The sequence below is a fragment of the Camellia sinensis genome, chromosome 5, assembly GCF_055761805.1.
Source record: "Camellia sinensis isolate YWXY chromosome 5, ASM5576180v1, whole genome shotgun sequence".
NCBI classification, from domain to species: domain Eukaryota; kingdom Viridiplantae; phylum Streptophyta; class Magnoliopsida; order Ericales; family Theaceae; genus Camellia; species Camellia sinensis.
The window spans coordinates 143,954,196-143,980,082 of NC_138965.1; the positions used below are offsets into that span (position 1 = coordinate 143,954,196).

The window sequence follows — 25,887 nt, forward strand, 5'->3', positions numbered from 1 at the left end:
TAAAATTAAAGACAAATAAACTTCAATTGGGATATTTTTGGGAAGTATTGGATAAGCATTTGTGAGTATCCAAAGAGTATTAGTGTCCAATACAATTTCGATATGGAAGTATCCATGCTTCATAGGCTATGATAACAGGGCTACTGAAAATGTTAGGGTTTTTTTTTTTTTTTTGCTAGTATTTTTAAAAACAAAATGGTTTGTCACCAGATTTTTGTCGCTGCTTTATGTAATTGCCTAGTTGGAGTTCCATGTTTGGAATAAATTATATTATGAAGAAAGTTATATATATCTTTCCATGTTTGCGATGATAAAAGTTGGTGACCTTTAGCTGTATTTAGAACTTAAGTTATGTCTTTTAATAAGAATGAGGGAAGGGAAGTCAAACCCTTTACCAACTAGTTAGGCAGGCTAGGCGTGAGTGTTAGAAATGTTTTGTCAATGTATTTTTGTTTCTTATTCATTTTCTGAATTTGGATTCTTCTTTTTTTTTTTTTGTTCTTTTTCTTAGGTCACAAAATTGGGTCATGGCCGTATGGGGCATAGTGGAGCCTATGGCTGTGTTTGGAGAAACTCTCCAAACACATTTCCACCCCCACTTTTGAGTGTGATATTTGTTTTGAGTTTTCAAATTATAATTCCACACCCACTTTTGAAAACTCTTTTCCATGCAGGAAAATTTGGCCAACCCGAACGTCCGCCCAGACGTCCAGTCGGTTTACCGGAACAGTGTTCGGGTTTTTTTTTTTCCACCTGTTATATTTATATTTTGAATAGGATTTTGGGTTATGTGTTTGGTTATGAGCTTTGAATAGGATTTTGGGTTATGTGTTTGGTTATGAGTTGTAAGTTTTTGAATTAAATATCATATGTCACATCATTCATTTCAAACTCAATTTAAACTCATAACCAAACAAATTTTCCACACTCAAATCATAATTCCAAAACTTACAAACTCAAAATACAATTCTATTCTCAAATCATATTTAGAAAACTTTACCAAACGCTACCTACAATTCTCCTGCCTTAGATGAGGATGGCGTTGCAATAATCAAGTATGCATTCAGTAAAGGAATTACTTTCTTTGATACGTCAGATATTTATGGTGTTGACCACTCTAACGAAATATTAGTGGGAAAGGTAATGTTTTCATTAACATAGTACCTGAGCATTTGGGCTTGCTATGGGAATTTGGTTATAGCCATTTATTACATTTTGGACATGTTTGATTGGATGGATTAGAACATGAGATTGTGCTTATTAATCCATGGGCCCAATCATCCTATGTTTGTTTTAACATTTTGGTTTAGGATTATTAAACCAATGGACAATTAATCCAAAAAAATTTGTAAGATTATTAGTGATGGGGTAGGAGTGGGATTATTAATCCAATGGATAATTTATCCTATTAATCCAATTGGATAGTGAATACTACACTAATTTGATAGGATTATTAATACTTCACTATTAGTCTTGTGAATCAAACATGACCTTAATGTACTCTGTTTATAGAGAAATATAAAGAATTGAACTTTGTAAGTCTTAAGAAATTAAAAGATTTTGTTGAAACAATTTTTCGGGAGAATCCTTGAAAAGAAAAACATGAGTTCTTCTTGTTGGTGGTGTTGTCTTGTTGGGTGTTGGGGAGGGTTGAGCCGGATTTATTTTCCTTATTATTTTTGTGGATTCTTTAGTTGGCTGAGATGTAATTTTCTTGGTGTGGACTGTTTTTGTTAGTATCGTCTTGATGCTCTTTTTCTAATAAAGTTCCTGTCATTTATAAAATAAAATAAAATAAAAAAGAAAAAGGAAAACATGAGTTCTTCTCTACTCTACATTGGGATAAAAGGACCATTAGGATTATGCTTATTTAAAAACTTGCTGAAAAGATGTCATATATCCCTGATCAATTTTTCTTAGGGAAATGGCGTCTTAGTTGAAACAACTCAAAAAAAGTGCATTTTTATGGAGGTGCAAGTGGGAGTTGTGTTCTATGCCACAACTTTCACTGATACCAGACTAAGACCAACTTGTGTCTTCATGAAAGTTGTAATTATTTTGAGTTGGTCCCCACTAAAACACAATTTTCCATTTTTCCAATCACACTTTCTTTTTCTTTTCTTTTTTTTTCTTTTTTTTTTTTGTTTTTTTTTTGTTTTTTTTTTTGAACGTGGAGGTAGGTCAATAGGGGAGGAAGTAGCCAGTAATAAGGAAAGCCAACACTATAAGTTTTATCACAGGATTAGCAATTTTGAAGTGGAGATTGCACTTAAGAAGATGAAATCGAATAAGGCATTAGGAGCCGATGATATCCTTATTGAAGCTTGGAAATGTTTGGATAAGAAGGGAGTTGCTTGGTTGAGTAATTTATTTAGCAAGATTTTGTTGACTAGGAAAATGCTAGAGGAGTAGAGGAAGAGTATTTTAGTGCCAATTTATAAGAATGGAGATGTCTAGAATTGCAATAACTATAGAGTAATCAAGTTAATGTATCATATAATGAAAGTGTGGAAGAGAATGATGGAACGTCGATTGTGAGATATAACAGATGTGTTAGGGAATCAATTTGGGTTTATACCTCGTAGGTCAACAATGGAAGCAATCTATCTTTTGAGGAGAGTAATAGAAAAGTATTGAGGAAAGAAAAGAGACATTCATATGGTTTTTATCGATCTTGAGAAAGTATATAATAGAGTGCATTGGGATATAATCTGGTGGGTGTTAGAGAATAAAGCAGTGACAAAAGGTTACATTGATGTGATTAGGGGCATGTATGACGATGTGGTGACCACTATTAGATCGCCTACTGGAGAGACAAATGAATTTTCAATTACTGTAAGGTTACACTAAGGATCAATCTTAAGTCCTTATCTTTCTACTTTAGTTATGGATGAGTTGACGAGAAATATTCAGGATGATGTGCCGCAGTATGTTTTTTGCATATGATATCGTATTAATGGACGAGACTAGAGAAGGAGTTAACACTAAGTTAGAGACTTAGAGAGAAACACTTGAATTTAAAGGTTTTAGGATAAGCAAAACTAAGACAAAGTACATGGAGTGTAATTTTAGTAACAGTAACAATAGAAGTAGAGAAGAAGTGGAGATTGAGAACCAAGAACTACCTATGAGTGAGCATTTTCGTTATTTAGGATCGATTATCACAATAGTTGGGGAGATTGGAGTGGATGTCGTCTATAGAATTAAGGCAGGATGATTTAAGTGGAAGAGTGCATCTGGGGTACTATGCGATATATGAATACCCACTAGACTAGGAGAAAAGTTCTATAGAACAGCTATTAGACCCGCGATATTGTATGGAACGGAATGTTGGGCAACTAAGAAACAACATGTAGATAAGATGAGGGTTGATGAGATGAGGATGCTAAGGTGGATGTGTGGTAAGACTAGGAAAGACAGACTTAGGAATGAGTATATTCGAGAATGGGTAGAAGTAGCACCGATAGAAGATAAGTTGAGAGAGAATAGATTGAGATGATTTGGTCATATACAACGGAGATCAACAGAGACAGTAGTGAAGAGATGCGATACAGTGACAGTAGATGGAAGTGTTAGAGGACGGGTTAGACCTAGATTGACGTGGGATAGCGTAGTACATAGAGATATGAATCTCCTTAATTTGACTAACGAAATGGCCTTGGATAGAGTCGAGTAGAAAAGAAAGATTCATGTATTGATGGGACTTACGACTTGGATTGGTTTGGTTTACTTTCTCTTTCTTTTTTTTATTATGTTTTTTTACCATTTTTTATGTTGCCCAAAGCGTTTTTTGGACCATATCCAACAATCCATGAAGTAAGGATATTGATACGGGATACAGATACAATACGATACGGATACGGTGATACAATAAAATCTAATAAAATAGGATACGGGAATGGCAAGGATATGTTGAATTTTTCTTTTTTATTTTTAGTATTATATTATACATAAGCTCAAAGAATAGTGAGAAACCAATATTTAGATATTAATTATTAGAGTAAGAGACAGTTTACTTTTTTGTTTTAGCCGATACACTAATTTGATGATATTTGAAAAGGTAGAGTACTACTTTAATCTCACTATTTTCTTCTTGGACAGGAAATTAGAAAATATTAAAAAATTATTCATGTATCTATTTTTTAACATTTATATTGTAATAATATGCAAAATTCTTACAATTTCAGTTTCATAATAGTTTGGATATCTGACCTAGATTATCCAGAAAGTATGCAATACTTCTCAAAATTGGGATCAAATATTAGATACGTTTTAGGAAGTATTGGACACGTAACCGCAAGTATCTGAGGAGTTGCGGTATCCAATATGGGTACAATATAGATACAATTTCCTTTTAGAAGTATTTGTATGAGTCCAAGAAAGGAAAGGGAAAAAAGTTTGGTTTTGGAGCTATACTTATTTGATTATTAATGTTGTTATCATTTTTCTTGCATCATTGAATGAGATGCATTTTCAACTGATCTGAAATATAAGACCTGATTATGAATGTTTTGTGTTCGTACCTTTACAGTGGAGACTCCACTAACTTTTTGAAAGGTTTTGGTAGTATACTTGATTTAATTATTGTTGTTTTTCTTGCATCATTGAATAGGATGTGTTATAGATTGATCTGATAGATAAGACTTGAACTAATAACGCCTACAGAGTGGAGACTACATTTGGGAGATAGTGTTCTCTTTTCATAGTTTGTTTAACAAGAAATGAAATATTTGAGAAGGATATTAATACTTTTTGTTTTGGTAGTTTACTTGGGTATGACTATAACTATAAATGTTGTTCTTATCAATCAGAAAAGGGAAAACAAATAACTGTGTAGAATATAATACATACAAATACAGTCGGAGTTTAACTGGAAAATTTTGTTTCACTTTCATAATCTATTTTCTGAATTTTTTTTAATAAAATAGAAACTAGTCTGACAAAAATAAGCACCAAAAAGGTATTTTCAAGTTTTCAAAGAATATTTCTACCTCCCCAAAAGATAAAACCGTGTGAAAATGATGATTATTTTTCATTTTTTTCAATTAGTTTTTAGTTTATTTTAATTTTTTTTAGAAAATTTATTCTAAAAATCAAACCACAGAGAGTCTTGTTGGCTATTTTTCAAAGAAAAAATGAATATGCTTTCTTGACAATTTTGTGTGATATTTCAGTTGTTGGTCCTAATATTTTCAGGCATTAAAGGATATGCCTCAAGAAAAAGTTCAGTTAGCTACAAAATTTGGGATTGTCAAAATGGAACCTACTTAAGTTGTGGTGAAGGGTACTATTGAATATGTGCGCTCCTATTGTGAGGCTAGTTTGAAGCGCCCTGGTGTGGACTACATTGATCTCTACTATGTACACTGGATTTACACGTCAGGACCTATAGAGGAGACTATAGCGACCCTGGTCTTTTCCCATTTAATTATTGTATCCGGACTGTTCCGTAGATTTTGTCATTGTATAATGGTTGTTGTTGTTATTCCTTATTTTCTCTTTTGGAATTATAGGATGTGTTGGGCAGGTTTGTTTCAGGTTGGTTGGGTTTAGAAACCAAGGGTTGCTGTCCAGGTTTTTGGTTCTTCGCTCGAGCGAGGAGTTGTTCGCTCGAGCGAGAGGTAGTGTTTGATTTGGACCTGTAGCTGTGCATTCTTGGCTCGAGCGAGCTTTTCTTCGCTCGAGCGAGTTAGTTCATCCTTCGCTCGAGCTATAGTTCCTTCGCTCGAGCGTGTGTCTGGGTTCAGACCTGAGGGTTTGAGTTCTTCGCTCGACCGAGCTTTCTTTCGCTCGAGCGAGCATTTGAGTTGTTGGCTCGAGCAAGGCTTCCTTGACTCGAGCGTAATTTCTCTGTGTCTGGTCGCTCGAGCGACCAAGTCTTCGCTCGAGCGAGCCTGTCCAGTTTATATACACAGCAGCGGGATTTGATCAGTCTTTTTCATATTCTTTTGATTCAAAACCCCAGGTTCGACTTCTCTCTCTCCCTACTCACCTTCTCTCTTAGGTTTGATCTGTTTAGAGAGTGTTTCAACCCTAGTTGCTTTATTAAAAAGATAGAGGGAGTCGAGGGCTTCCATTTAATCTGAACTTTTGGCAATTTGGAGCACTTTTGTATTTGGGCATTCATCTCCATCTTCTCCATTCGGGTTACTCTCTTCGAGGTAGGGATTTCCTACTCCATTTTATAGGTTTTGTCCTAAGTTTTGGTATTTTAATATGTTGGGGATACTTTGGTAAATTTTGGGAAAAACCCTAGTTGTATTATTGAATTTATTTGTATAAGTAATTCATGGAATTGGGAAAAGAGGGTTAAATTCATGGAATTCATTGATTAAATGGCGTAATTGGATAATTGGTATCATTTGTCTATGGAATTGTTGACATAGTTATTTTCAGTTTAGAAATAACTGTTTTGGGCTATCGGTGGAGGATAGTCGTGATTGTTGTAGATATTGCATGTGGATTAGGAATAACTGAAACTAATCACATTGGTTAAGTCATTAGTTTTGACTATGGCATTGATACAGAAAATACGTGTAATGATTGAGCATTGCATTTGCATACATTGTTTTGTGTGTGGGAGGAGATAGGGGATGTACTCCACGGTTTAGGGGAAGATAGGGGATGGACCTCTAAACCGGATTTTTGTTTGGGAGGAGATAGGGGATGGACTCCATTAGCATCACTTTTATGTGTGCTTATTTATAGAAGTGTTTTATTGATACAGCACTAAAATGTGTATCAATCTGGAAGTATGAAGTGTGTGATTTGAGCTTGAGTCTCATTTGTTGTTAATATTGGAAGATTGTGAATATGATATAGGTGATTTCACTGTTATAAGTTTGGCCAGGTTCTGAGCCATGTTGATAAAACTGGAAAGTAAAACGTATCTTTGGCAATAATATCATGAGTCTGTAAAATGTTGTAATTGATTATTTTGGTTAACCATCTGTTAAATGCTACTGCTTTATTCATTGCTTATATGTGGTTTAGTATATTTCTACTGGGCTGTGGCTCACCCTTTATGGGAACATCATTTTCAGGTTCAGGTGATAAACTACCTCCAAGGAATTAGCTTGGGAGGGTTTGGCTTCTGGATTGAAGAAGACTACTTTTAGATAACTGTCTTAAATTATAAGTACATGTAAACATTCAAGCCTAGGGCTTTTATTGTATTGAGTTAGAACTCATATTTTTGGTATCCAAGTGTTGGCTTGGAAAGATGTAAGCCTGTAGGGCATTTTATTCGATGTTATATGTTATGCTTTATTTTGTAATACTCTGATGAATGAATTAATAGATTATCTTCTTTAAATTATGAATGTCAATGATATATATAATGGGTTAATTTTTAGGGTGTTACAACTTGGTATCAGAGCGTACCGGGTTTGAATACTTTGGGTACGTGGGAAGTGATTAGTATCAGATTGGGTTCGTCTCGTTTGATAGAGACTTAGTGTAATGTTATATGCTTATGTGATAACATGTTTATGTGATTATGTGGGTATGGAATGTAGTTTCTAGGATGTTGATTGGACCCTTGAGTTTCTAGTAGTCTTGTTGGAAAGGCACTTGATCACTGCTGCTTCCAACCGGAACTATAGTAACCCTTTGGGACTATCATTATCCGGGAATGAAATTCGTAGGTGCTTATGTGATTATGTGCTTACGTAGAATGAATTATTGTTGTCCATTGCATTAGGACGTGAGTGTTTAGCTTCGGCACATTTATTAATGTGCTAATGTCTTTGTTTCCTTTATTAGGATGTCAGGACGAGGACGAGGACGCGGTAGGCGTGGTAGGCCGGGTAGGCAGGAGGTGCCTGTGCCAGAAGAGATTCCGGCAGTTCAGGAGGGAATTGGCCAGGCCAATGTGGCCGAGCCAGTAGGCCAGCAGGCTATGGGCGCTCTAGCCCGAGAGATAGCAGGGGCATTCAGGGAGTCAGTAGGCATTCTCAGAGCTGAGAATCAAGCTCAGGTTGTTGCTGCAGATGCAGGACCTTCCTTTCTGAAGAGGGAGTTCTTCCGGTCTAATCCGGATGAATTTGTGGGTGATCCTAAAGAGCCGCTTAAGGCAGATGAGTGGCTCGAACAGACAACGAAGACGTTTGAGATGCTTGGCATCGAAGACGAGGGGTTGAAAGTGACCTTGGCATCTTTTCAGTTGAAGGGAGATGCGGGTCAGTGGTGGAAGTTCACTAAGGGGCGTATAGAAGGTACATGGGAGGCTTTTGTGAATGCTTTCCAGGAGAAGTTCTTATCTCCAGCAGTCAGGGAGAAGCTGCGAGACCAGTTTTGTCAGCTTAAGCAGGCGAGTTCTTCAGTGGCCGAATTTGAGGCTGCATTTACTAGTCTGTCCAGGTTTGCACCTGAGTTGGTGGCGTCTGAGGAACGCCGTTGTATTGAGTTTGAGAAGAAGTTGAGGCGTGGCCTCAAGCTGAGAGTTGGGGGAACTATGATTCGAGATTATGGGCGTATGGTTGATGCTGCAGCCCATATGGAGATCATGATGCAGGAGGAGGAGGAAGGGCAGAAGGGCTCCAAGAGGAGTCAGGATGGTCAGAGTGATGGTAGAAGACAGAAGGGTTTTAATCCCCAGCAGTCTCAGGGTAGCTATTCTAGATCGACTTTTCCTGTACCGAGTGCTAGTTCGGGGAAAGGCAGTCAGGGAGACATTACCTGCTTTAAGTGTGGCCAGCTGGGCCACAAGTCTCCAGTTTGTCCTCTGAGGGGAGGAGTTCAGAGAGCAGCATCATCTTCGGCTCGATCTCAGAGCCAGAGTCAGGGTAGAGGCCAGCCACTCTCGTGTTATCAGTGTGGTCAGCCAGGGCATATGAAGAGGTATTGCCCGCAGTTGGGTGGCACACCTGGTGCATCCGGTATGAGGCCGATTCAGGGTCAGCAGCCAGCTCCGTCAGGTCAGGCCTCGAGGGCCAATCAGGGGGCTTCATCGTCCCAGTCAGTACAGCAATCTTATGCTCCTAGGGTTGAGCAGGTTGATCAGAGGTCGTCTGGGCGAGTGTACGCTGTTACCGCACAGGATCTTGTGCCAGCACCATCAGTTGTGAGAGGTACCTTCTTGTTTTGCAACTCGGTTGCTAATGTTTTGATTGATACGGGTGCATCTCATTCCTTTGTGTCTGCTGCATTTGCATCTGTTTTGGAGTTGGAGTTAGCACAGCTAGCATCTCCTATTTGTGTAGTGTCACCTCTTGGGGGTGAATTGATTTTGAAACAAGGCGTTCGGGGTTGTGATATAGAGGTTGATTATCATAGAATCCCATTTTCCTTTGTAGTTATGCCTATGAGGGGTTTCGATGTTATTTTGGGTATGGACTGGTTATCGTCATACCGGGCAGTTATTGATTGCTACCGCCAGAGGGTCACTTGTTGTACCGTGAGCGGAGAGTATTTTCATTTTCTGGGGGACCGGGTTGGTGATGTGTTGCCACCGGGGTATGTTCGGCGAGGAAGGAGTGAGCTTAGTGGGCTACTAGCTAACCTTTTGATTAATGAGGATGTTGAGACTCAGATTGTGTTGCCTAGGGTGGTTTGTGAGTACTCGGATGTCTTTCCCGAGGATCTTGTTGGTTTGCCACCGCATCGGGAGATTGAGTTCTCTATTGACCTAGTGCCCGGCACGGCGCCGATTTCCATGGCACCTTATCGTTTTGCCCCAGCCGAGCTAGTTGAGTTGAAGACTCAGCTCCAGGAGTTGCTAGACAAGGGTTTTATTCGTCCTAGTGTTTCGCCGTGGGGAGCACCAGCTCTCTTCGTTAAAAAGAAAGGTGGTGCTTTGAGACTTTGTATAGATTACCGGAAGTTGAATCGGGCTACGGTCAAGAATAAGTACCCTATGCCCCGTATAGATGACCTGTTTGACCAGTTGAAAGGTTCCCGTTGTTTCTCTAAGATAGATTTGAGATCGGGTTACCACCAGTTGAGGGTCAGGGAAGAGGATATTCCGAAGACGGCATTCCGTACGCGGTATGGCCATTATGAGTTTTTGGTGATGCCATTCGGGCTCACCAATGCACCGGCAGTTTTTATGGATTTGATGAACCGGATCTTCCGGGAATTCTTGGATCGGTTTGTAGTCGTTTTTGTGGACGACATCCTTATTTATTCACCTTCTGAGGAGAAGCACAAGGAACACTTGAGAGTGGTGCTTGAGTTACTTAGAGCCCATAAGCTTTATGCTAAGTTTGGGAAGTGTGAGTTCTGGCTAGAAGAGGTCAAGTTTTTAGGCCATGTTGTTTCTGGGGAAGGAGTGTCTGTTGATACATCCAAGGTAGAGGCAGTGCAGGATTGGGCACAGCCTAAGAACGTTTTTGAGATCCGTAGTTTTCTGGGATTAGCTGGTTATTACCGTCGGTTTGTAAAAGATTTCTCCAGATTAGCTTCGCCTTTGACTAGGTTGACTCGGAAGGGAGTCAAATTTGTATGGAGTGAGACTTGTGAAAAGTCGTTCCAGGAGTTGAAAGTTAGACTGACCACCGCTCCGGTCTTGATTATTCCAGAGAGAGGGTTGGGTTATGCAGTCTATTGTGACGCCTCACGAGAGGGTCTGGGTTGTGTGTTAATGCAAGAAGGGAAAGTAGTTGCCTATGGTTCACGTCAGTTGAAAATTCACGAGCAGAATTACCCTACGCATGATCTAGAGTTAGCAGCTGTGATATTTGCCTTGAAGATTTGGAGGCATTATCTTTATGGTGAGAGATTTGAGGTATTCTCGGATCATAAGAGTCTGAAATATTTGTTTACACAGAAAGACTTAAACTTGAGGCAGAGGAGGTGGATGGAATTTATAGAGGATTATGATTTTGAGTTGCATTATCATCCGGGAAAGGCCAATGTGGTGGCCGATGCCCTTAGCAGGAAACCTATTGGTGATATGGCTGGTATAGCCATCCGAGAATGGGAGATGTTGGGTGCACTTGGGGAGTTTGACTTACTTCTGGGCGAATCCGTTGAGGCTGCGGCCTTATTTTCTGTTGTTGCACAGCCCACACTTGTGACTCGAGTGTTAGAGGCTCAGAGAGGTGACCTTGAGGTAGAATCTCTCCGTGAGAAGATTTCCGGTGGGAAGGTAGAGAAGGGTTTGACGGTGTATTCCGACCAGAGTGTGAGATACCGAGACCGTCTGTTTGTGCCGAAGTCTTGCCGAGAGGAAGTACTCCGAGAGTTCCACCATTCACGCCTTGCGGTGCATCCGGGAGGCACTAAGATGTATCGGGATTTGGGTCGCCAGTTCTGGTGGCGGGGTATGAAGAGAGATGTGGCAGCTTTCGTATCTAAGTGCCTTACTTGTCAACAAGTGAAGGCCGAACATCAGAGGCCAGCGGGTTTATTACAACCCTTGCCTATTGCCGAGTGGAAGTGGGAGCATGTCACTATGGACTTCGTTGTGGGTCTTCCGAGGGCTCAGCGGGGTAGTGATGCTATTTGGGTAGTTGTGGACCGGTTGACTAAGTCGGCGCATTTTATTCCTATGCGTGTTAGAGATTCGGTAGATCATCTTGCTGACTTGTATATTCGGGACATAGTGAGATTGCATGGGGTCCCAGTGACGATCGTCTCAGATAGAGATCCTCGTTTTACTGCCAGGTTGTGGCAGAGTTTGCAGAGTGCCTTAGGCACTAAGTTGACCTTTAGCACGGCTTATCATCCTCAGACTGACGGACAGTCCCAGCGTACTATTCAAATCCTTGAGGATATGCTTCGGGGTTGTGTTCTAGACTTTAGTGGATCGTGGGAGAGGCACTTGCCGTTGGTGGAGTTTGCCTACAATAACAGTTTCCAATCTAGTATCGGTATGGCACCATTTGAGGCCTTGTATGGCCGACCGTGTAGATCTCCTGTTTGTTGGGCTGAGGTGGGTGATGCACCTCTGTTGGGTCCGGAGTTGGTGAGGGAAACGACGGAGAAAGTTGAGTTTATCCGTAAGAGGCTTGTTACAGCACAGAGTCGTCAGAAATCGTATGCCGACCGTAGGAGGAGAGCTTTGGTGTTTGAGGTGAGTGATCATGTCTTTCTGAAGATATCACCTAGACGAGGTTTGATGAGGTTTGGGAAGAGTGGGAAGTTGTCCCCTCGGTTTATTGGTCCGTTTGAGATCCTTGAGAGGATTGGCGAGGCTGCTTATCGTTTAGCCTTGCCGCCGCAGTTGTCCGGAGTACATGACGTGTTTCATGTGAGTATGCTTCGGAAGTATGAGCCGGATCCATCACATGTGTTGGATTGGACCGATTTAGTGGTTGATGTGGATATTTCGTATGAGGAGAGACCGGTTCGGGTATTGGATAGGCGGGATCAAGTTTTGCGAGGCAAAACCATCTCTTTGGTCAAAGTTTTGTGGAAACACCACGGAGTGGAGGAAGCCACTTGGGAACGTGAATTGGAAGTCCGCGAGAAATATCCGGACATGTTTGTTGATTTGTAATCTTACAACTAGATTCTGTTATATTGTTGAACTTAAGAGCTTTACATATGTCTTAAGTTGTAAAACATTGAGTATGTTTTGGTAGTTGATTGTATCTTGAAACTTGTTTCATTATAGAAGATTGGTGTAACATTGTATATGTTGGTTACATTGTTGGATGTGTTATATATATCATGCAATTGAATATGATATGGAAATTGTTAACATTGAAGGGAATAATGCATAATAGTGGTGCGGGTTGAAATATATGTTATTTTATATATATTGTGGGATACCTCTTGATAAAAAGATGAAGTGACCAGTATTGGGTCAAGTTGTTTATTATGGTTATATTATATCATTGGGAAATTGAGAAAAATCTGTTTTCAAAAATTTATGCTTAATTTCGGGGACGAAATTCTTTGAAGGGGGGGAGGTTATAGCGACCCTGGTCTTTTCCCATTTAATTATTGTATCCGGACTGTTCCGTAGATTTTGTCATTGTATAATGGTTGTTGTTGTTATTCCTTATTTTCTCTTTTGGAATTATAGGATGTGTTGGGCAGGTTTGTTTCAGGTTGGTTGGGTTTAGAAACCAAGGGTTGCTGTCCAGGTTTTTGGTTCTTCGCTCGAGCGAGGAGTTGTTCGCTCGAGCGAGAGGTAGTGTTTGATTTGGACCTGTAGTTGTGCATTCTTGGCTCGAGCGAGCTTTTCTTCGCTCGAGCGAGTTAGTTCATCCTTCGCTCGAGCTATAGTTCCTTCGCTCGAGCGTGTGTCTGGGTTCAGACCTGAGGGTTTGAGTTCTTCGCTCGACCGAGCTTTCTTTCGCTCGAGCGAGCATTTGAGTTGTTGGCTCGAGCAAGGCTTCCTTGGCTCGAGCGTAATTTCTCTGTGTCTGGTCGCTCGAGCGACCAAGTGTTCGCTCGAGCGAGCCTGTCCAGTTTATATACACAGCAGCGGGATTTGATCAGTCTTTTTCATATTCTTTTGATTCAAAACCCCAGGTTCGACTTCTCTCTCTCCCTACTCACCTTCTCTCTTAGGTTTGATCTGTTTAGAGAGTGTTTCAACCCTAGTTGCTTTATTAAAAAGATAGAGGGAGTCGAGGGCTTCCATTTAATCTGAACTTTTGGCAATTTGGAGCACTTTTGTATTTGGGCATTCATCTCCATCTTCTCCATTCGGGTTACTCTCTTCGAGGTAGGGATTTCCTACTCCATTTTATAGGTTTTGTCCTAAGTTTTGGTATTTTAATATGTTGGGGATACTTTGGTAAATTTTGGGAAAAACCCTAGTTGTATTATAGAATTTATTTGTATAAGTAATTCATGGAATTGGGAAAAGAGGGTTAAATTCATGGAATTCATTGATTAAATGGCGTAATTGGATAATTGGTATCATTTGTCTATGGAATTGTTGACATAGTTATTTTCAGTTTAGAAATAACTGTTTTGGGCTATCGGTGGAGGATAGTCGTGATTGTTGTAGATATTGCATGTGGATTAGGAATAACTGAAACTAATCACATTGGTTAAGTCATTAGTTTTGACTATGGCATTGATACAGAAAATACGTGTAATGATTGAGCATTGCATTTGCATACATTGTTTTGTGTGTGGGAGGAGATAGGGGATGTACTCCACGGTTTAGGGGAAGATAGGGGATGGACCTCTAAACCGGATTTTTGTTTGGGAGGAGATAGGGGATGGACTCCATTAGCATCACTTTTATGTGTGCTTATTTATAGAAGTGTTTTATTGATACAGCACTAAAATGTGTATCAATCTGGAAGTATGAAGTGTGTGATTTGAGCTTGAGTCTCATTTGTTGTTAATATTGGAAGATTGTGAATATGATATAGGTGATTTCACTGTTATAAGTTTGGCCAGGTTCTGAGCCATGTTGATAAAACTGGAAAGTAAAACGTATCTTTGGCAATAATGTCATGAGTCTGTAAAATGTTGTAATTGATTATTTTGGTTAACCATCTGTTAAATGCTACTGCTTTATTCATTGCTTATATGTGGTTTAGTATATTTCTACTGGGCTGTGGCTCACCCTTTATGGGAACATCATTTTCAGGTTCAGGTGATAAACTACCTCCAAGGAATTAGCTTGGGAGGGTTTGGCTTCTGGATTGAAGAAGACTACTTTTAGATAACTGTCTTAAATTATAAGTACATGTAAACATTCAAGCCTAGGGCTTTTATTGTATTGAGTTAGAACTCATATTTTTGGTATCCAAGTGTTGGCTTGGAAAGATGTAAGCCTGTAGGGCATTTTATTCGATGTTATATGTTATGCTTTATTTTGTAATACTCTGATGAATGAATTAATAGATTATCTTCTTTAAATTATGAATGTCAATGATATATATAATGGGTTAATTTTTAGGGTGTTACAGAGACTGTAAATTTCTGGTTTATATTTGCCATTTACCAATGCACCTCAAGCCTAGTTCCTAGTTTTAAGTTGACTTTTTTTTCTTTTTCTTTTTTTTCTGGTGGTGTTTTTTTTTTTTTTTTTTATTGAACTTTTTTCAACTTCAAAGTTGTTTTTTTATGTACTTTTTAAATCCATCTAGGCTAGGGTGGTCATGGGCTTGATGGCCCAACCAACCTAACCCATTCCATGGCTTAAGATAGATATTTGGCCCATGAGTTGAGCTGAGATTTTGAGCTCGTTTACTTTTTGGGATGGGCTTGGCATGAGTAATTCTAGCCTAGCCCTGCCATTTATAATATATTTAAAATCCATTAAAGAAGCCCCCAAAAAAACCAATTTTTTAGGCAATTTGTTTTTGAAAAGTACTAAACATGCATTGGTTTTTTCGTCTATAGTGTACTTTTTTCAAAACATTTCTTTTTCCTTTTTATTTTTTATTTTTTTTATAAGGATTGTCTCGTTTAGATGAACCTAAAAAGTAAAAATCTTGAATCATTACTGAAGTCGATAAAAAGTAGAAAAAAAAATCCCAAAAAAACCAATGCCTAAAGGGATGCCATAGCTTTTTCTTTTTCCTTTTTTTTTTTTTTCTTGACAAGATTGACAACTGTCTTATTGATTTTCTTTTCTTTTGTTCATTCTCATAAAAAGAATGGTAACTCTTGCGGAACGCACTGATTGTGAAATTGTTAGGTAAGTCCGTTAGCTTTCCGTTTATGTGTGATCGTTTATAGCAGATGTGGGGAGCTATGGGAGATGTGAAGGTTGTGGATCTGGGATCGGATTTCTTTTTGGTAAGGCTTTCCAATAGACATGATTATGATCATGTGCTTCTGATGGTCCTTGGGTTATTGCGGGGCATTATTTGTCTATTCGGAAATGGCGTCCAGAATTTCATCCCTCGGAGGCCTCTCACTAAACAAGTTCTCTTCAAGGGCTATCACTGCACAAGGTTTCAAAATGCGGTTGCGGTGGTGTGGTTGCAGTTGCGGGGTGTAAAGGTCGTAGCGTAATGGTTGCGATAACCGAAACCGTGAATTTTTTTTTTATTTTCACACAATTTGAAAAAAAACTTACCCAATACGCATATATATATATTTTTTTCCAAAATCACATTTATTGGGGTTTAAAATAGATTTTGGTCAATATTTGTTAGTTTTTAAGTATGATTCAATATATTTCATATTTTTAAATCACTATAAAAGGAGCATTTTACATTTAATTTCAATAGTTAATGACTTTATATGTCATAAATCCATATTGTACCTCTTATTTTTATTTATTTTTTTAAGAATAATTGATTTTAAATGTCTACAATATTATTTTTGACCAATTCCTGAACTAAGTAAACAAAAAATATTTACAATTATTAAATGAAATGATTATAAAAATAAAAATTGAGACTTAAACAAAAATTATTTTGAGCTACTGAATATTGCAGAATATGTATAATGTATATCTTGTAAGTTTTTTTTTTTTTTTAAAGAAAGTTGTTCACAATATTGTAAATGTGTGTAACGAGTCGTTACGACCGTTACGTAACACCGAAACAGTCGTTACACATGTGAATTTCAGTCACATGGCAAAAGCAGGTGTAATGCGTAGTGCCTACTACCACAATTGTTGTGTAACGGCCGCAACCATTATGTAACACCACTTTTTGAAACCTTGACTGCAATGGTCTTTACCAGCTTCCTACTTCTCAGTCTATGTCTTCTCCTTAAACCTTGCATTCGTTCTTTCTGAAAGCATTCTCATTTTCTCAAGCAACCGTTATGTAACACCATTTTTTGAAACCTTGACTGCAATGGTCTTTACCAGCTTCCTACTTCTCAGTCTATGTCTTCTCCTTAAACCTTGCATTCGTTCTTTCTGAGAGCATTCTCATTTTCTCAAGCAGAGAAAGCCTTTGAGAAGTAGTTCAGAGTAAGAAAGTCGTATGTAGTGAGGTACGGCTACACTGTTTATACCTATAGGACTTGTACGTCTGCAGAGAACTCGATGTGAGATCAGCAACAAAAGATATTCTATGGTTACGGAATAAGTGTTTCACGCGTTAGTCGACTTACACTTATTATATACGTCCATGTTAGGAATGGCATTACCAATAGAATCATTTAAAGAAATAGCACTACCTATTGTAAAGGAAACGTCTTCTATTGGTATTTGATTATTTGGCATTTTCATGATATAACCTATAGTAAACTTACCATACTCAAACCAATTCCGCACTGCTGTTGAGTCGTCGGACTTATCCACCAAGGGATTCGTGGAATTGATGTGAATTGTGTTGGAGGAAATCTACGAAAGCTAGGTAGATAGATAGACACCTTTCTCGCTACTAATGGAGAGTAAGAAACTTGAAATGAATGTGATCTCGCACGAGAGAGCTTATAACTCTTGTTTTCTGCTAATAAAATGGGGATTCCTTACCCACAACACAGGTTCAACAATTTCGTTTGATTCCAGACAAGAAAGGGTAGGAACGCTTCAAATAGACTATAGTGGACATACGGATATACTTCCCAATCAACTACGCAAAAGGAGAGTAGACGAAGTGCTATGGTGCATATTCCAATTTTGGGTCGCTCTGCCATTCCTACTTCACGGGATAGTAAGCCTATCCAGGGTCAGCTTGGTGATAAAAGTGGCATTGTGCCCTAATCTAATCAATAAGGGTCTAAGCGAGGACAAGGACAGTCTAGTGATTCACTTACAAGTCCGTCTTGTGCTGCGACATCCGCAAAGGGGTCAAGGCATGCACCTCTGAGAGCACTCAATATGAAAGATAGAAAGTGCTTGATTAAGGACTGGACTCGACCCAGGCCCCCCTGCGTGTACGGTTAGCTCTCTCTAAAAGAAGGGTGATTTTCTGGATAATCCCTAAGGTGCCTTTCTCCTATAGGCATCCCAAAGTCGGGGGCCTTTTTGTTTTTGTTAGGATAGACCTAGGGTCACCTTTCCTGTACTAGAAGTTGAGCAAAGGGGCCCATCCCTTCTATGGGATTGGCTAGGGATTACCTTATCATTTGAACATCCTATGGTTCTTTATATCTATTTTTTCCGATCAATCTGAAATAATCAAAAGAGAACTTTGACTCCTATGGTTCTAATTCTTAGATTGCTACCCTACTTACCTATTATTAAGGGAGCCTGTAGTCTCCCCATGGGCATATTTAGTTCAAAAAAGACATGAGATGGGAGAGCGTGAGGCAGAAAAAGCAGAGTAAGCTAGTGAGGTAACACAAGACCGGTGCTAACTACTGTGGGAGGAAGAGTTTTAGTTCAAGCTGCCTGAGCTAACTTATTTTCACTTGAATTCAACTTCACTGCTCTTAGAGTGAGAAAAAGGAGTCGACATCAAAACTCTATCGATGTATTATAGGTTTTGTCTTTAGCCTTGACACAAGTTGAATGATAGAGAAAGTAATGAAAGCAAGCCACCCTTTTGGGGTATAAATCAAGGGATGCTTAACGCCACTTCGCCAATTGGTGTTTCCTGCGCTTTCATCTCTCTGAGTGTGGTCGGCACTGGGTGTTTCCGAGCAGCGAGGCTTGCACCCATTCGCATTAGTTCATCCAAAGTTCCCAGATCTATAATTCATGTAATCCATAATTTGACTTCATAACTTGGGTGGTAACTCATTTACTTCTCGTTTTTAGTGCAAAAAGTTGAGGATTACGATAAAGAATTGCTATCAGCTGTATTCATTCGATTGTATCTGGTAGGTATGTAGGAAAAAGAGTTATCTCTTAGCTACTGTCTGTCTCTCTGAGTTTCTACTACTAAGTAGCACTTCTGCTATTCAATCATAGAATCGATTCCGATCAAGATGAAAAGGCCTTGTAAGGTAGCAAAGTTCAAACTGCTCTTATGCAATTAGTAGGACACGAGGGAACAACCTTAGAGTGATTCAGTCAATATAGAGGCTTGACTACTTTGATGGAAAGTTCTGAAAGAACAGATTAAATGTGATAATCGGCTTACTACTGGTTGGCTTGACTTTGAGGTGAGGTACTTATACTTCTTTTACATTTTCTGCTAGGTTTCCATTTCTTCCCTCTTTTTTGAATTATAGAGATTATATACGCTAGTATAAAAAAGAAGGTCGAGATAGATTCAATGAAGCATTAGTACGCTCACGAACAGGCGTAGCAATAAGCTCTATCTTCGGTCCTTCCACGCTGCTATCAACGAGTTATGAATAACTAAATCAGCATCAGCTGGAACTACTAAATAAACTGCTAAATCAACTGCTTCAACCGAATCACCTGCAATGGATTGTGAATTCACCATGTGCTGGTTCAATTCCCGTCGTTTTCCCATAACTAGTTCGCTACAATCGGGGGGTACCCAGGATTTGATTTTCCTACTTCATAATAGATAGGCAGATGCAAAGCAAAGGAAGAGGAAAAGGGCAGGCATAAGCAAGAGATGCCACCACTGATTGCCTATATTAGATAGGAGATAAGATAGCGGACCCTTTCTCTTGCAAAAATAAATAACAAGAATCTTGGTCGAAAAATGGGACGCTACTCCGATAGCTTCCTACTTGCAGCTAGGAGAGGAATGAAAACTACAATGTAATGAGCTCAGAGGAAAGAGGCAGCAGGTTTGAGTCTTCTATTGTTGAAAGAATGAAAGAATAGGGGGCTAACCTCTGAGAAGAATCAAAAATAAAAATGGAAAGTGGTCAATTGGAACATGAAAATGTGACTAAATGGGTCCTATCAAGACAGAGTGGAAGAAAGGAGGAGATTCTTGAACGAGGAAAAGGATCCAATGACTTAAAAAGAATTGCACAAGGAGCCGTATGAGGTGAAAACCTCATGTACAGTTCTGTAGAGTGGCAGTAAGGGTAACTTAGGCAGGTGGGAAAGGTGGTAGAGAATATAATTCAAAACAGCCCTCGTGCTTTGAAATATAAATCAAATATCAAGTCATCAAGGGAAATGGTAAGAGAGGGATTCGAACCCTCAGTACAAATAACTCATACAACGGATTAGCAATCCGTTGCTTTAGTCCACTCAACCACCTCTCCCAATAAAAAAAAGATAATTACTAAGTTACATTATACGTAAAGTAAGGATTAAAAAAAAACTCTTTCTTTCTCTTTATTTATCTTTATTATATTGATATGGTACAATTTTTTATCAGCAATTCCATTTAGATAAAAGAAGGGCTAGAAAGATCCAATATAAATATAAAGAAAAAACAAAATAAAGAAGAATTCTTTTCTTTGATTTTGTTCGAAAAGGCCTTTTTTTTATCCCATGGCCGGGCTGGGCCAGTATCTATCCGGACCTTTTTTTGTTCCAACGAATCATAGTATCTAATTGAAAAAAAATACTTGCTATTAAAGCAACAAGAAAGTGTCTTTTCTAATTATTCCTTTCTTCCTTTTTTATTTGCTTTTTTTTAACAACTTTACTGGAATAAAAAAATAAAAAAAAAACTATGAATTCTTACACAATGCATTTTTTGTTATGATTTCGGTGTTTTTATCGAGCCGTATCTATGAAAATTCCTCCAGGAAAAGAAAAGAGAAATCTTCTTTTTTTAGTTATTTAAATGAATCCTCCAGTATGGCATGGGTTACTTCAGCACCGTATTAGTTGCCACTCATTTCTAATTAGTTGGAATCTTTACCTTAATCTAAGTGACATTGGAAATATTTACTGATTGGTGCTGAATTTTCTTTTTGAATAGCATATGGGAGAACTTAAGAAATTGGTGGAAGAGGGTAAAATAAAATACATTGGTTTATTAGAAGCAAGCCCAAACACAATAAGGAGGGCACATGTTGTTCATCCTACAACTGCTCTACAAATGGAGTATTCCCTTTGGACTCGAGACATTGAAGAGGAAATAATCCCGCTTTGCAGGTGCTTCATATTCCTTCCAAAATTCTGCAAGAATCTTCATCTTGAGGTTTTATTTTTTATTTTTTTATTTTTTTTTTCTCACGTACAAAAGAGGTTCATCAAGAGTACATCAATAAGAAAGGCCAAGAATCTTCATCTTGAGTTTACTTACATTTTATTCAAAAATTTGGAGGCTCCTATTCAAATGTTGCTCTTTGTTAAAATAAAAAATTCATCCACAAAAACATGTTTGAAAGGGCAGCTTTACTTAATCGTAAGGTTTTCCATTAGCGCCCTTGGTGGCCTAAGTTCGAGTTACAGAAACCACCTCTCCACAAGTGGGGGTAAGGCTGTGGACATCTTGCCCTCCTAAGACCTCGCTTTAGACTCATGTACTGGGTTGCCATTTTTTATTCACAAAAATATGTTCATCAGGAGAAGACACCATACTGTCTGTTTGAATTCAATTTCCTGTAATAATTTATTTTATTTTTTTATTGTGATTTCTTCTTTATTGGAATTTGCATCTTAAACTTCTAGCCATTTACTGTTTTCAGTTACACTTCCAATTTGTTTTGATATTTCCTTTCATTATATATTTTTTTCTAAACCATGTTTTGGTTATTAGGGAACTTAGAATTGCGATAGTTCCATATTCCCCTACCACTCATGGGTTTTTTCCTGGCAAGGCAGTTGTGGAGAGTGTCCCTACAGATAGCTTCTTGGTAATGAACTGGATCTATATATTTTATTTTACTTCAATTTAATTAACGTTAGATAAAAATCATCTCTGTGAACTAATGCTCATGTTTTGGCCGAAAATTTATTTTAGAAAATGTTTTCCACATTATCTGGTGTTTGGTACAATGGAAAATCAAAGGCAATTGAAAACGTTTTATGTGGTCAATAGAGAACAAGTTTACTTAGGTGGAAAACATTTTCTACTTTTGAAAGATGGAAAACATTTTCTGAAATAAGGTCTTACCAACGCGGCCACACTAGCATCACCAACACCCTACCACAGCCACTAACACCCTACCACAACCACCAACACCATCACTAATACAATAAATAACTAGTACATTAGTTTCATGGTCTCAAACAAAGATACGAAAACATTTTCTACAAAAAAATATATTGGAAAATGTTTTCCATAGGAAAATAATCTTTGCTGAAACAAAGTGTTAATTCATTCAGACATTTCCTCTTTTGGTTAGTCAAACAACTAGATGAATGGATGACTGACTTTTTCTTTCTATCAGCTAGCACTTCCCAGGTTTACAGGGCAAAATTTAGATCACAACAAGATCTTTTATCTTTGAATAGAAGAGTTTTCTAAGAAGCATAGCTGCACTCTTGTTCAACTCGCACTTGCATAGGTTCTTCATCAAGGGGATGATACGGTGCCTATTCCAGGTGAGTGACTAATCAAGATTTTGATTTCTTGGTAATGAATAAAACGTGAAAAGTTATGGAAGAAGTGTCGGAAGGTGAAATGAATCCTTGAACAAACCTCGAAAGCTTTTAATTCCCTGGTAACTAGTTTGACAAGTAGGAGGTTGTAGTCTTTCTTACAATCCAACCTAAACCTTGCCGAAGTATATTTTTTGGCATTTGAATTAAATTAAATGTAACTTCTATTGAATGATTAGTTTTTATTAGTTTTTCTAAAAATTCTTTAGTTTTTTAATCATATTTGGATGTTTACTAAATGCTTTAAGAATATTTTTTTATTGTTTCAAATGGATGTCGATGCAATCAAATCAGCTGTTAATCAATTTAAGAGAGAGATCCTTGTTGATTTTTAGTGTTTATTTTCACCAACTAGTGTTTAAAAAAAATAAGTTTTGAAAACAAACCAAAACTTCCAAATGTGCTCCTTAATGTTGTATTTCGAATGGTCAAGTTGTATTTAACCCCGCATTGTACATTTGCAGGAATAACTAAGATTAAAAACCTTGATGAGAATATTGGTGCCTTGAGAGTGAAGCTCACAGAAGATGATTTAAAGGAGATATTTGATGCAGTGCCCATCCTCGAGTTTGCGGGGCCTAGAATATATAAAAGTTTTGCTCGTGTCTCGTATATTTTTGCAGACACACCACTGCCAAAGAATTCCAAGTGATTGGCTTTATATATATATATATAGTTGTGATGGAATTAATGTTAATAGTGTTTTTGTCAATTTTGTATTTCCTCTTGTAGCTTGTTGTGGCTTTGGTGTGTTGCCTTAACAACATTGTGGCCACTGCAGCTGAAACCTACGCATGTTTGGATGTGTTCCGATGGTGTCAAGTTTGGGATATTCGAGTTCTTTCACAAATTGCTTATGGTTGGTCGAATAGCTTTGTGGTACATCATCATGCGATTGGGCCTCACAACCTCTAATTTTGGAGATTTGATCTTTACTTAATGGTTTTGATTTTGTAAATATATGTAAGGTAAGTCAGCAGGTAGTCGAGCTGGCTCATGTTTTTGCTTAAACTGTCCTTCGTGGCAGTTAACAAGTCATATTTGGTTATGTCTATTATGAAAGTTGGTTTGGCTTTTAATATCAAAAAATAAGTTTGTGATGTTAGTGTATCTTTTGGCTAAGCATTTTCATAGTGTAAGATGAACGAGATATGAATACCAAGTTTAATGCCCAAAATGTAGCCCTATAATTGAGAAAAAATAGGGGAAACTCTCTTTTAAATCTTTTTTTGTCGCATGATATGATTCTAGTAGGTTAAGATAGTTAGATCACGATAGTAGGTTTTACACCATTTTATTGACTTGAATTGTAGATCTCACTTCACTAGCAATTAAGAATTCTGATCATCGGTTATAGTTCGATTTCATCAAAACTTGGCGGTAGTGGAAAAGAGGGCTTTCGTTTTCCTTAGTCTACAAAAATGTCAAGTTTTAATCGTTCAACTAGTGACTCTCCTTGTAGCATTTCTTATTAACCACCCTGAAAAATCTTGAAATCCCCTAGATATTGATTTGTGATTATGTATCAATTTTAATCAGTAAATAGCAATCCCAATCAAACAATCAAAGACAAATCAACACAACGATTTTATGTGGAAAAACTACAATTGAAGCGCCTCCAATTGTGATAAACAAAACCACGAGCAAAAGCCACAAAACAATCAACTAGAAAGACATAAAGGAATTACACAGATATACTCTTAATTACCTAGCGAATCCACGCCCAAATTGAACCAACCCCTATGTGTCTCTTCCAGCCCCGTCTTCACCTCAAAATTGTCTTGCCCAACGTTGATTCCACAACGCCGATGTCGAATCATGACCATGAGCCACTCTAGAATCCACCAAAGCTTCAAGCTCGAATTCTCCTGAATCCACCGAAGAACAACACTCTCTTTTGTATAAAATAAACAAACAATCCTTGGATGTATACTTCTTAAACCATGAGTTGAATACTCAATCAAACATCAAAGAAAACTAGCAAAATAGCCCCAGATATAAACCCTAATATCCAAGAAGAAGATCTGGAGACGTAACCCTAGATTTAGACTGAAACACGTATTTATAGAAAACTGTCCCGCGATTTTCGCTCGAGCGCCAGAATGGCCGCTCGAGCGAACCGACTCTGGAGCGAGGAAATTCTGCTCGAGCGGGAAAAAATATATCGCAGTATTTTTGCAGGCGATCAAACTTCTGGAACCAAGGATTCTCTGCTCAAGCGGGGGAATGTCTGCTCGAGCGGACAAGCAACTTCAAATTCATTTTTACATTTTGCTTCGGAGGCACTGCCCCTCAACCCTGCCGTGGCGCTACCCCAGACCTACTGTCACGACCCGCTCCCCATACCCAAGTGTTAAGCATCGTAATCGCCAGTAACTGAAGTTACCTTCGGCCAATTCATAAACAAATCAATAAACGCGAGCAGAAGTAATATTTAAATAAGGGTACCAAAAGAATCATTGGAGCTTCTATTTTTATTACAAAATTGTATTGACCAAAAAGGCCGATATTTATATAAAAAAATATCATAAAAATACTGTGTGTGTGTCTATTCCACAGCCCCGCATCTAAGACTTTCCAAAAGTTATTTTTGTATTTCAGTTTCTGCCACTTAAATGATTTATTTACCAAACTGAGTTATCTTAAATGTTTTGGCTACATAACTACCCATGGTTATTTCGTGTCCCTTATACTCTTGGTATAATATTTCTCACTCTGCCATGTGCTTATTGTTGTTTACCAATTTTCAGGAAGCAGTGCAATTCAGAAATAACTTTTGGAAAGTCTTAGATGCGGGGCTGCTGAATAGACACACACACAGTATTTTTATGATATTTTTCTATGTAAATATCGGCCTTTTTGGTCAATACAATTTTGTAATAAAAATAGAAGCTCCAATGATTCTTTTGGTACCCTTATTTAAATATTACTTCCGCTCGCGTTTATTGATTTGTTTATGAATTGGCCGAAGGTAACTTCAGTTACTGGCCATCACGATGCTTAAGAGTTATATTATACATTGAGTTATCAAAATGTATTTTACTTATGTTTTGACATACCATAATTTATTTTATACAAGTTTATGTTTTATAAACTATATTACTATTTCAGTTACGTGGATTATTTTCTAAACCCTATTTTCTTTCTTTCTCTTCTTTTCTTTCTTTCTCTGGCCCAGATCGGCGCCTCCCTATTTATAGGGAATAAGGCGCATACGTGGAAGATTCAATAATAAATTCACAGATACGTTCTTATCTTATATACATATTTAAGATAATTACCCTTTGACCGAATATTTTAATATGATTATATAAATAATTTAATTTTTAATTAAATTATACTTTATCGTATATCAACAGAAAATTAATTATTTATTTCACTACCACATCTATTATTATTATTATTATTATTATTATTATTATTATTATTATTTATATTTTGACCACTAGATTCATAATAATTATATTATTTTACAAAATTACACATAATAACATATAACAAATTATATGTTTTTCTAACTATGATTAAATAATATTAGTATAAATTTTACAGAATAATTAAAAATTTGGGTTGTTACACCTGCCAAGGGGCGCTGCCCCCTGGACTCCCGCCAGCTGACCGGGCAACTCAATCCCCGTCATAGTCAACGAAGTGGCAATCTTGAAAAAATTAACATCACAAAC

At 37.9% G+C, this 25,887-nt stretch overlaps 1 pseudogene; it reads left to right on the plus strand.

Moving 5' to 3' along the window:
- Positions 1–102: 102 nt before the first annotated feature.
- On the plus strand, positions 103–22,856 carry LOC114319371 (putative aldo-keto reductase 1; annotated as a pseudogene).
- Positions 22,857–25,887: the final 3,031 nt, after the last annotated feature.